Below are 10459 nucleotides of genomic sequence, written 5' to 3'. Positions count from 1 at the left end.
ACACTTAGCTACACAAACTCGGCGGCGAGATTAGGATTTATTGTCCGTACAATCATCTCTCTGCTGTTTGTATTTTTCCGGTTTAAGCTCTCACGAGCTCCGGCTCTTTTACTTTCTCCACCTTTGTAACCTCATCTCGAAATCTAATAAACGCCTCTGTTCGTCCCATTTTTAGTATTGTTTACTCTATCCGAGACCAATCTCACCTTAAACAATTGGCGCCCACCGTGGGGCCGAACAGACCCAGTGTTTCTAGACCGAAATGACCACCGGAGGTACGAACCCAGATACCTCAGGAGAGGAGCCGGCACTCACACCTCCTCCGCCTCCTCCGTCTCCTCCCCTTCTCTCGTCGGAGTTCATGAGTTCAGTCATAGCTCGACTCGCCCATCAAGAAGAGGTCCAAAAGACGACAAATGACCAGCTCACCGCCATCGTCGCTGCCCTCAACGCGTCCACCGGCAGCTCGCAACCACTCCGTCGTCACCTCTTCAATACAAACCCCCTACTCCGACAGAAGGGCGAACGACGAACCTAGTTGACCCTACTCTTCAACTCACTGAGACCCTCGTCGCTGATGCTCTTCCGGCAGCGTCCGACCCATCAACTGTCCGAGAAATCGCCGAGTTACCCAGTTGACCCTACTCTTCAACTCGCAGAGACCCTCGTCGCCGATGCTCTTCCGGCAGCGTCCGACCCATCTACTGTCCGAGAAATCGCCGAGCTTAAGTTAAATTTCCAACAAATGAGCTCGAGGATCCACCAAGCAACGAGCGCGGTACCTGAGATCGACAGCGTCATCGCGTCAACGCCGCGCACTCCTTTCACCGAAGAACTGACGGGGGTCAAACTCCGAAAAATGGACAAGTTGCGTCTCCCAGAGTACAAACCGGGGGGAGATCCTGTCGAGCATTTGACAGCTTTCAACATTGCGGTGACAAGAGCCAGACTTGCTCCCGACGAAAGAGACGCGGGATATTGCCAACTTTTTGTCGAAACGCTCAATGAACAAGCATTAACTTGGTTCTCGGGACTCGAAGAGAACTCGATTAACAGCTTCAACGAGCTCTCCTCGGCGTTTCTCAAGACTTACATCATGTTCACCAAACGCGAAGTAACAGCTTCAACCCTCTGGAACCTCAAGCGAATGAAGGACCAGAGCCTTCGCGATTATATGGAACAGTTTAAGTCAGCCGTGCCAAGAATCGACATTCCAGATCACATCGCCGTCGACGCCCTGAGGAACAATCTCCACGTAGAATGTAAGTTCCGAGAAGATCTCTATCGTAGTCCCACCACATCATTGCAAGACGCCGTTGCTCGTTCCCACAACTTCATTCGTATGGAAGAGGACACCAAAGCCATCATGAGCAGGCACAACTCGGCGAAGCAATCAGCGCCTAAAAACACTGCTACAGCTCACGTCGAACCTCGTCAGCATGCTCCAAGTGACAAAAACAACCGTAAGAATGGTCTCCTTTATGTCGTCGACGAAAACGGGAAGAAATGGAACACCTTTCATCGAGAAGCCGATCCTCCGAGCGAATCCCCCCGAGCAACAGTGATGGCACCGGTCACCCAGGTCGATTCCGCAGCAGGTTCCTCCCGAACCCCTCCAGGACTTACCAAGTCGTGTAAACTCCACGGTGTAAAAGGCCACGACACTTCAGAGTGCAAGACACTTTTCGCACAATTCCTCTCCTCGCTCAAAAGCGGCGAAATCAAGATCCCTCCTCCGAAGCCTAAAAGCGAGAACAGTTGGAGCAGGAACAAGGATAGGAAAAATCAGCGAAAAAATCAAGGAAAACCGCGTCAAGACGACCAAAAGCCTAAGGTTGCCGAGCAAACACCACATCAGGACGACGATGGTGACGCCTCAGCTGAGGAGGATCAACCAGCGGTCAGACAAAGAATCGAAGTTATTTGCGCCCAACCGGAGCCCTCATCAGACGAATAGAGCGATCTCGAGGAAGCTCTCGACCCGTTGGACCTACGTACGCTCTCGACCCGTTGGACCTACGTACGCTCCTCAAGCGGAAGATGACGTCGACAAATAACGAGACTCCCAGACCTTCCGATCTCCGAGTCAAGCTTAACGCTAAAAGAACCAAGCATGCATTGAGCCAAGGACCTTCACCAGCATCTACAGGCGATAATCCTATTGTCGATTTGCGTGATCAGCTTAACGCACGAATCAACGATCTGCGTACAAAGCTGGACCGTAAAAGAGCCGAATCACCAAAGGAGAGCGAGGACCTCCGAGCTCTTCTCATCAAAAAACAGACAAGCGTCAGGCCGCGGATCAACGTGATTATGGGAGGATCTCCGCCTTGCGGGGATTCAGTACGGGCGGTCAAGGATCACCGTCGAATGGTGGATACTTCGCAGCGTTGGCCACAGAAGCTCCCAACCGATCCCCCAATTTCCTTCTCGATAGAAGACCTCCTTGGGGTAAATTTCCCTCATAACGTTCCCCTTCTCGTCGTTTTGGCTATCGATAAGTACGATGTTACCAAAGTACTAATCGATACTGGTAGTTCGGTCGATATCATTTTTTGCGAAACTCTCGTAAAAATGGGAATCGACTTAAAAGACGTGAAATCGTCTTCCAGAACTCTCACCGGCTTCAACGGTTCCTCCGAGGTAATCCTGGGGACTATCCGTCTCTCGGTACAAGCAGAGGGGGTAGCTCGGATGGTCAAATTCTCGGTAGTCAGCACCAAGGCTCCCTATCACGTGATACTAGGCACCCCATGGTTATACTCTATGCGAGCAATTGCATCTACATACCATCAGTGTGTCAAATTCCCGGGAATGGATGGTACGATTAAGACGGTGAGAGGAGATCAACGAGCTGCACGAGATCTCTTAATCGCCACGGTCAAGTTACAACGTTCACAGTCACTAGGCAACTCGATTTCCCCTCCAATAAGTAAGGTCTGCCCACAAAAGGAAGAAGTGCTCGAAGTCCCGATCGACGAGTCGGATCCAAGTAAAGTGCTACGAGTAGGCGCCTATCTATCGGACGAGATGCAGCGTGCTATCCTGGATTTCCTGAAGCAAAACTTGTCTACCTTTGCTTGGTCGATGTCTGACATGCAACGGATCGACCCGTCCATCACGACTCACGAGTTGAACGTAGATCCGAATATTAAGCCCATCCGACAGAAGAGACGAAAGTTGGGTCCCGAAAGATCCAAAGCAGTCGTCGAGGAAGTCGAGCGCTTACTAAGCGCGGGCTCGATAACGGAAGTCCGTTACCCGGAATGGCTCGCCAACCCGGTGGTCGTCAAAAAGAAAAACGGTAAGTGGCGCATGTGCGTCGACTTTACCGACCTCAACAAGGCATGTCCAAAGGATAGCTATCCGCTCCTAAACATCGACAGACTCGTTGAGTCAACTGCCGGCAATGAAATGCTCACATTTATGGACGCTTTCTCAGGATACAACCAGATTATGATGCATCCGGATGATCGAGAGAAGACGTCGTTCATAACCGATCGAGGAACCTACTGCTACAAAGTGATGCCTTTCGGGCTGAAGAATGCCGGAGCGACGTACCAGCGACTTGTCAACCGTATGTTCGCTAAACAGCTTGGTACAACAATGGAAGTCTACATCGATGATATGCTCGTCAAATCAATCCGAGCTGACGACCACCTAACGCACTTACGGGAGTGTTTTGACATCCTAAACACGTACAAAATGAAGTTAAACCCAGCCAAGTGCACTTTTGGCGTGTCATCCGGAGAATTCCTTGGCTACATAGTGACACAGCGGGGAATTGAAGCAAACCCGAAGCAAATATCAGCCGTCCTCGACCTACCCAGCCCGAGAAACTGCCGAGAAGTCCAACGACTGACCGGCCGAATCGCAGCACTCAATCGTTTTATCTCCCGATCCACCGACAAATGTCTCCCCTTCTATGATCTCCTCCGAGGTAATAAGAAATTCATCTGGGACGATAAGTGCGAAAAGGCTTTTAATCAGCTCAAGCACTACCTGACGACGCCTCCGATCTTGGCAAAGCTAGACATAGGCGACGTTCTATCCCTTTACATTGCGGTTTCATCTGCCGCAGTCAGCAGTGTACTAATCAAGGAGGACCGAGGAGAACAACGACCCGTTTTCTACATGAGTAGAAGGATGACCGGACCAGAAACCCGGTACCCGACACTTGAGAAGATGGCCTTCGCCGTTGTCGAATCAGCGAGGAAACTCCGCCCCTATTTTCAGTCACACTCGGTAGAAGTTCTTACCGACCAGCCGCTCCGAACTGTTTTGTAAAACACGAACAGAGCTGGCCGTCTTACCAAGTGGGCGATTGAACTCGGAGAGCTCGACATCACTTACAAATGTAGGACAGCCGCTAAGGCTCAAGTCCTCGCCGATTTCCTCGTGGAGTTGTCCCCGGAACTCGCTCAAGATTTAGAAACCTCAGGTTCAACCTGGATCCTGCATGTCGACGGTTCCTCAACAAACAAAGGCTCAGGAGCAGGAGTTCAACTTCAATCTCCATCGGGAGAACTCATTCGACAGTCGTTCAGCTTTGGTTTCCCGGCATCAAACAACGAGGTGGAGTACGAATCGCTCATCGCTGGCCTTCGCCTCGCAAAAGCGGTCAAAGCTAAGCGGCTCAGTGCATACTGCGACTCACAGCTCGTTGCCAGTCAGTTCAGCGGTGATTATGATGCGCGCAACGACAGAATGGACGCTTACCTCCGAGTCGTACAATCGTTAGCTAAAGAGTTCGAATTCTTCGAACTCCCAAAGGTTCCTCGCGGAGAGAATGTATGTGCCGATGCATTGGCAGCACTCGGAAGCAAGCTCCGCGATCAAGTCAAAAGGACTATTCCGATCCATCGAATCGAAAAACCAAGCATCGACATCTCAACGGAGGCAGCTAACTTCGTCACTACGGAATCCGAAACAACGCCCTTATCTCCAACCACTGACGACTCCGAGATGACAGACCAAGATCAGTTGATACTGGACTGGAGAACTGAATTCATCCAGTATCTCACCAAGGACATTCTTCCCACGGATAAATGGGCCGCGAGACGATTAAAGAGACGCAGCGCGCACTATGTCGTCATAGAAGAAGAACTCCACCGGGTAACAGCTAGAAAGGTCCTCCTCAAGTGCATTTTTGGCGAGTAGACGCAGCTAGTGATGGCCGAGACTCATGAAGGAGCAGGCGGTAACCATTCCGGAGGCCGAGCACTAGCTTTAAAAATTCGAAACTTAGGATTCTTCTGGCCAACTATGAATACCGACTGCGAAGCGTATGCTCGGTGATGCGACAAATGTCAACGACATGCTCCGAGTATCCACAGCCCAACCGAACTACTGCGAACCTCCGCAGCACCTTACCCACTCATGCGATGGGGGATGGATATCATCAGACCAATGCCGAATTCTCGCCAATGTCGCTTCGTGTTGGTATTAACCGACTACTTCACCAAATGGATTGAAGCAGAAGCCTTCGCGCAGGTTACAGGGAAGGAAGTTCGCGGTTTCGTTTGAAAAACATCATCTGTCGCCACGTCCTACCGTACGAGATTGTGACGGACAATGGATCACAATTTATGTCCAGAAATTTCAAAGATTTCTGTAGCAAGTGGGACATCCGACTAAGCCCCTCGACACCGAGATACCCTCAACGAAATGGACAAGCAGAATCCTCGAATAAGATTATCATCGACGGAATCAAGAAGCGTCTTGATCTCGAGAAGGGATATTGGGCCGACGAACTCGACGGCGCCCTCTGGTCGCACAGGACGACTCCTCGAGGAGCAACAAAATCTACCCCCTTCTCTCTCGCTTACGGGATGGAGGCAATGTCTCTGGTTGAGGTCAACGTCACAAGTCTCCGCCGATCCAAGATGCCTCAGCACGTCGAGCTTAACCAAGAGATGCTACTAGACGCCCTCGATGAACTAGAAGAGAAACGCGACAAAGCCCTCCTTCGGATCCAGAATTACCAAAATTAAATCGAGAGCTACTACAACAAAAAGGTCCGCTCGCGCCCTCTTGAGCTCGGTGATCTGGTCATGAGAAAAGTCTTCGAAAAACCCAACGCCGAAAAGCTCGGCGCGAATTGGGAAGGACCATATAAGATCATTCGAGTTGTCAAACCAGGAGTATACCGACTCGAGAATTCCCGCGGAGAGGCAATCCCACGAACTTGAAACTCCATGCATCTTCGATGTTTCTCTTCTACTCGTAAAATGAGTAACTTGCAAGAGCGAGTAAATGATCTACATCCCCTTTTACTCGCCTAAAAAAAAAAACCGAGTAGATGCACCCTAGGGTCACTTCTACTCGTCCAAGTAAATGACTACCAAGTCACTTTTACTTGGACTAAAACGAACTACGAATGGCTTGATCCTCCTCGGAGGTACGTAGGCATCCCCTCTACGGGGTCCAGCCCTAACAAAACAAAAAAAAACCTGTTTACTTATCCTCGAGCAAAACAATGAGGGTAAAAATCCGAGCAAACGATGCCAGCCCCTTAACTCGAAAGCGGCGCACGAGCACTCGCCCCAATCAATCGAACGTATCCCGATCAGATATCGAACGAAGGGAAAAACAGAGTCACCGATGCTTCTCGCATTGACCAAGTCACGAGCGAAATTTCCAGATCTTATCACAAATCGAAGAATAACGGGTTGGCCGACCAAATTTCTCTCGATTACTGTGAAGCATCCGGATACCTTTTCCTCGGAAACTTATTAAAATTCTTGTCTTAATTTTACCCGGCTAATCGCAAACAAGATTGGTGGGATTAAGTTAACGAGCAACGAATTACCTCAAAATCAGTTAAGTCATTTGTGTTCGTTCACAACGCACTTAGGACGAAAGTACTTGACAAAAATAAGAAGTCTTAACGAAAAAAGGGAACTATCCCAGTACCGAACAACAAGACCTATCAAGGTCAATTACACAATACAGAAAGTCAAGGGCTTCCACGAGCCTAGAACAAAATAAAAGAAAAAAGAAAGCTACAACAAACAGCGGTCTTCATCCGTCAAATAGCCGGGGGATCTTTGCTCACCGTGCCACCTTTCTCCCCGGGACCCGAGCTATGACCAAAAGTTAGGATCGGTGGGTCCTCGTTCGCCGTGGAAACGCCTTCCGGATGACCCGTAGAAACGCTGTCATCCTTCTTAAGCTCTTCAGAAGAAGACGTCGAAGAACTTAGGTTTTTAGAATCAGTCAGGACAATGGTAGGCACAGCTCCGTCCTTCGGAATGCGTGACTTCGTACTTGCGAGACATCCGAAGCCTATTCATCTCTTCCTCGTACTTCAGCGACTCCACGGACCTTGCCTTCTCTAACTCGGCCTTCTCCTTTGCCACCTTGTCCAGCACCAACTCAAGGTTCTTCATGGACTCTTTGCACATTTGCAATTCCGCCGCGTCAGACGTCCTCGTCGAACGCCTTTCTGAGGGTTTTTTCCCGACTAATCGCGTCGGACTTGTCTCGCAACGCAATTCGGAGAGCTTCCTCGGTTTTCTTCCTAGCTTCCTCGGCCTCACGAACCTGCTCTCGGGTTCGCCTTAACGCCGTATAGGCGCACGAGCACTCGTCCCAATCAATCGAACGTATCCCGATCAGATATCGAACGAAGGGAAAAACAGAGTCACCGATGCTTCTCGCATTGACCAATTCGCGAGCAAAATTTCCAGATCTTATCACAAATTGAAGAATAGTGGGTTGGCCGACCAAATTTCTTTCGGTTACTGTGAAGCATCCGGATACCCGACTAATCGCAAACAAGATTGGTGGGATTAAGTTAACGAGCAACGAATTACCTCAAAATCAGTTAAGTCATTTGTGTTCGTTCACAACGCACTTAGGACGAAAGTACTTGACAAAAATAAGAAGTCTTAACGAAAAAAGGGAACTATCCCAGTACCGAACAACAAGACCTATCAAGGTCAATTACACAATACAGAAAGTCAAGGGCTTCCACGAGCCTAGAACAAAATAAAAGAAAAAAGAAAGCTACAACAAACAGCGGTCTTCATCCGTCAAATAGCCGGGGGATCTTTGCTCACCGTGCCATCTTTCTCCCCGGGACCCGAGATATGACCAAAAGTTAGGATCGGTGGGTCCTCGTTCGCCGTGGAAACGCCTTCCGGATGACCCGTAGAAACGCTGTCATCCTTCTTAAGCTCTTCAGAAGAAGACGTCGAAGAACTTAGGTTTTTAGAATCAGTCAGGACAATGGTAGGCACAGCTCCGTCCTTCGGAATGCGTGACTTCGTACTTGCGAGACATCCGAAGCCTATTCATCTCTTCCTCGTACTTCAGCGACTCCACGGCCCTTGCCTTCTCTAACTCGGCCTTCTCCTTTGCCACCTTGTCCAGCACCAACTCGAGGTTCTTCATGGACTTTTTGCACATTTGCAATTCCGCCGCGTCAGACGTCCTCGTCTCGTCGAACGCCTTTCTGAGGGCTTTTTCCTGAGTAATCGCGTCGGACTTGTCTCGCAACGCAATTCGGAGAGCTTCCTCGGTTTTCTTCCTAGCTTCCTCGCCCTCACGAACCTGCTCTCGGGTTTGCCTTAACGCCATATCGTACTTCTCAACGAGTACGTTCCGATCGCCTTGACTCTGATCAAGGCACAACAAAGAAAAAGTTAGACAAAATATCGAGAACAAGTGATGGAAAAGCGCGGACAAACGCTTACTTTAACAGACGAGCAAGCGGCGTGTTCATACTCGTCCTTAAAGAGGAGATCCCCTACCGGAGGAAGCTGGTCGGGGCCGCCCTTAACCGATTGCAGCAAACGAGCACAATCTTCCGGGTAACAAGCTAACGGAAGCTCGCGATTAAACTCGAACTTGAACCCATCCTCCGGGGTCTCGTTGGGACGTCCGGACACGCGGATCTCAGATCCCTCTGTGATATGAACTGAGGAATTGCCCATCAGGCGGCCTTGCTGTCCCCCGGAAGCTGGCAATTTCCTCGGAACCTATGAGATGCCCCGATCTCCCGTCGAGACTCCACGAGACCCTCCTTCTGTCGTCCGACCCTCTCGTCTCCGCCGACGCAAGGCGATGGTCTCATTCTCGTCATCATCCGAGGTTCCAGCCTCGGGAGCAGCATCAGGGACCAAAGCCTGGAGTTCCTCCTCACAAACTGAGGATGGTCGGGGCAAGGAGGAATCTTTCTTCCTCATCTTTTTCTTCTTGGGAGCGTCTTCTGCAGGCGGATCCCCGGCCTTCCTCTTCTTCCCATCCTTCTTGGAGGAACCGCCCACGTCGGTTCGCTCCACCTCATTAGGCTCCTTCCGAGCCTCCGTGTTTCTCTTCTTCTTCTTTGAATTCTTCCCCTGAGAGAACCACCGGTAGGTGCTTGCTCGGCGGTAACAGGAACAGCGTCAGTAGTCTCCGGCCCCGAAGAACCAACCTTACCCCCAGAAGTCCCCTTTTGGGCACCTAACTTCCCGGCCACGATAAGACTGAGATCTGGTAACTGCTTCATGGATCTAGCTCGATTGATTTCTTTCTGCTCGGCTCGAGTAAAAAACGACAATCTCTTCGTCGTTGACTGATTAACAAGAGGGAGTGAGTCCGAGATCCAATCCCTAACAAGAGGGAGGTAGTCCGAGATCCAATCCCCTGCAAAAAGAAAGGAAAAGGAAAACTGGTAAGTTATCGAACAATCACTCGGAAATAAAGAAGGAAAAAGTGAGGGCTCACCGTTTGCAATTCGGTCAATAGATCTGCAGATCCTATCCCGAGTAAAATTCTCCCAATAATCTTGTTTCTGCAGCGCAACGGTTCGGGCACTCGTCTTCCAATCTTCGGGGTAGGTGGCAATATTCGGATGACCAACTTCAAAAAAAAAAAGACAACAACAAACACAAAATATCAGATAAGTACGCGCAACAGTCGTCATTAAATCAGTATGCTATACCCATCTCCGCATTCCAAAAAACACGACAGCTAGATCTCGGCGGTTCCTCAAACGCCGACCTATTCGACTTCACGTAGAAGTATGAACGCTGCCAGTCTGAGGTTTTGGTCGGATACCCGGTAACCACGTTGTAGTTTGGACGCATCCTCGTCGAGACTAGCCCGTCATCAGAGATTGAGGCCGAAGTCAGTTCCTCGAATGCCCTCACGCTCAACGACATCCCCGCTTCAGCCGCGATCACCGACAAAACAACCATCAGGCGAAGCGAGCCATTCATTAGCTGACTCAGAGCAACACCCCTGCGGAACGCGTAGGCCGTGACGATTCGGGGAATCGGAAACCACAGCTTCGTGACGTTTTGGAAGTACGACTCGTAGACACATTGGTAACCTCTCGGCGGGGACCAAGGCCTTTGGTTTTCCTTCGGGATTATAAACGAGACCCCGTGCGCAGTGAGATCTCGGAGAATCGCCTCCACTGATTCGACAGTGGACTTCGTCTTCTCGACGTTCGGCCACTCCTGACCGT

At 50.2% G+C, this 10459-nt stretch overlaps 1 pseudogene; it reads left to right on the top strand.

The window, feature by feature from the left end:
• Positions 1-10459, top strand: part of LOC106308747 — a 16170-nt pseudogene that overhangs the window by 679 nt on the left and 5032 nt on the right.

The sequence above is a fragment of the Brassica oleracea genome, chromosome C8 (assembly GCF_000695525.1).
Source record: "Brassica oleracea var. oleracea cultivar TO1000 chromosome C8, BOL, whole genome shotgun sequence".
Taxonomy (NCBI): domain Eukaryota; kingdom Viridiplantae; phylum Streptophyta; class Magnoliopsida; order Brassicales; family Brassicaceae; genus Brassica; species Brassica oleracea.
Note: the sequence above shows the minus strand (reverse complement) of the source record. Positions and strands in the feature narration are given on the sequence as shown.